The 2500-nt window shown below is 54.3% G+C and overlaps 1 protein-coding gene across 1 annotated transcript in view; it reads right to left on the bottom strand.

The window, feature by feature from the left end:
* LOC138981010 (galanin receptor 2a-like) overlaps positions 1 to 2500 on the bottom strand; it is a 270024-nt gene that overhangs the window by 45666 nt on the left and 221858 nt on the right. The gene's annotated exons all lie outside the window — the stretch shown is intronic.

The raw sequence follows: 2500 nt of genomic DNA, 5'->3' as shown, positions 1-2500 counted from the left end.
TACCACCAAGCCATTGCGCCCGTCATTTCAACCAATCAGATCCAGCGTCTTTTTCCCACCAACTGGGTGGCACCGTGTTTCACTTTGTGCGCCTCATCCCTGGAGTCGAGTGTAGATACTGGGCTACACCTCATCCCTGGAGTCGAGTGTAGATACTGGGCTACACCTCATCCCTGGAGTCGAGTGTAGATACTGGGCTACACCTCAGCCCTAGAGTCGAGTGTAGATACTGGGCTACACCTCATCCCTGGAGTCGAGTGTAGATACTGGGCTACACCTCATCCCTGGAGTCGAGTGTAGATACTGGGCTACACCTCATCCCGGGAGTCGAGTGTAGATACTGGGCTACACCTCATCCCTGGAGTCGAGTGTAGATACTGGGCTACACCTCATCCCTGGAGTCGAGTGTAGATACTGGGCTACACCTCAGCCCTAGAGTCGAGTGTAGATACTGGGCTACACCTCATCCCTGGAGTCGAGTGTAGATACTGGGCTACACCTCATCCCTGGAGTCAAGTGTAGATACTGGGCTACACCTCAGCCCTAGAGTCGAGTGTAGATACTGGGCTACACCTCATCCCTGGAGTCGAGTGTAGATACTGGGCTACACCTCATCCCTGGAGTCGAGTGTAGATACTGTGCTACACCTCATCCCTGGAGTCGAGTGTAGATACTGGGCTACACCTCAGCCCTAGAGTCGAGTGTAGATACTGGGCTACACCTCATCCCTGGAGTCGAGTGTAGATACTGGGCTACATCTCATCCCTGGAGTCGAGTGTAGATACTGGGCTACACCTCAGCCCTAGAGTCGAGTGTAGATACTGGGCTACACCTCATCCCTGGAGTCGAGTGTAGATACTGGGCTACACCTCATCCCTGGAGTCGAGTGTAGATACTGGGCTACACCTCATCCCTGGAGTCGAGTGTAGATACTGGGCTACACCTCATCCCTGGAGTCGAGTGTAGATACTGGGCTACACCTCATCCCTGGAGTCGAGTGTAGATACTGGGCTACACTGCATTGAGGGTACAGTTTATCCCGGACGGAAATCTCTAACCTCAACTCTTGCATACCGGCCCAGACGTACATCGAGACTCTGCAGTAACTGAGTTGTACATCGAGACTCTGCAGTAACTGAGTTGTCCATCGAGACTCTGCAGTAACTGAGTTGTACATCGAGACTCTGCAGTAACTGAGTTGTCCATCGAGACTCTGCAGTAACTGAGTTGTACATCGAGACTCTGCAGTAACTGAGTTTTCCATGGACGTGGGAGATGGACTTTTTCTCTCCAGGACAAACACCTAACCGCATAACGGGGTGAACTAATGTTATCTCGCCCCAATCAAGCCTAGCTTGCTTTCTGATGAAGTCTTGTGTTCTCAATAAATCAGAGCTTCCGTGCAAGTCCAGTCTGTCTGACCGCTCGTATAGTGTTCGCCTGGGCCTTGACCTTGCCAGGGAGGAGTCGGGGCGTTGACATTGCCAGGGAGGAGTCGGGGCGTTGACATTGCCAGGGAGGAGTCGGGGCGTTGACATTGCCAGGCAGGAGTCGGGGCGTTGACATTGCCAGGGAGGAGTCGGCGTTGACATTGCCAGGCAGGAGTCGGGGCGTTGACATTGCCAGGGAGGAGTCGGCGTTGACATTGCCAGGGAGGAGTCGGGGCGTTGACATTGCCAGGCAGGAGTCGGGGCGTTGACATTGCCAGGGAGGAGTCGGGGCGTTGACATTGCCAGGGAGGAGTCGGGGCGTTGACATTGCCAGGGAGGAGTCGGGGCGTTGACATTGCCAGGGAGGAGTCGGGGCGTTGACATTGCCAGGGAGGAGTCGGGGCGTTGACATTGCCAGGCAGGAGTCGGGGCGTTGACATTGCCAGGCAGGAGTCGGGGCGTTGACATTGCCAGGGAGGAGTCGGGGCGTTGACATTGCCAGGGAGGAGTCGGGGCGTTGACATTGCCAGGGAGGAGTCGGGGCGTTGACATTGCCAGGCAGGAGTCGGGGCGTTGACATTGCCAGGCAGGAGTCGGGGCGTTGACATTGCCAGGCAGGAGTCGGGGCGTTGACATTGCCAGGGAGGAGTCGGGGCGTTGACATTGCCAGGGAGGAGTCGGGGCGTTGACATTGCGAGGGAGGAGTCGGGGTGGAGAATGGGATGCAATTGTGTACCTTGATTAGTCGGATCCTCTGCCAAACGGCCTCGACCTTTTGATCTACGACGTTTATAGGTCTCTCTCAAGGAAAACAAAGTTGACCAGGTTTTCACAGAAAAAGCTCATCTGCCAGCTATATGGAGACCAGCTATATGGAGACCAGCTATATGGAGACCAGCTATATGGAGACCAGCTATATAGAGACCAGCTATTGGATAACAAGTGGGATAACATATAATAAACGCCGTGAATACTTTGCGGTTGATCAAAGTGTTAGAAGGTATGGGAGTAACGGAGTGGGCAGTAAGAGATAGAGAGAGAGAGAGAGAGAGAGAGAGAGAGAGAGAGAG

Source organism: Littorina saxatilis, linkage group LG12, assembly GCF_037325665.1.
Source record: "Littorina saxatilis isolate snail1 linkage group LG12, US_GU_Lsax_2.0, whole genome shotgun sequence".
Classification (NCBI taxonomy): domain Eukaryota; kingdom Metazoa; phylum Mollusca; class Gastropoda; order Littorinimorpha; family Littorinidae; genus Littorina; species Littorina saxatilis.
This window is presented reverse-complemented; position numbering and strand designations above follow the sequence as displayed.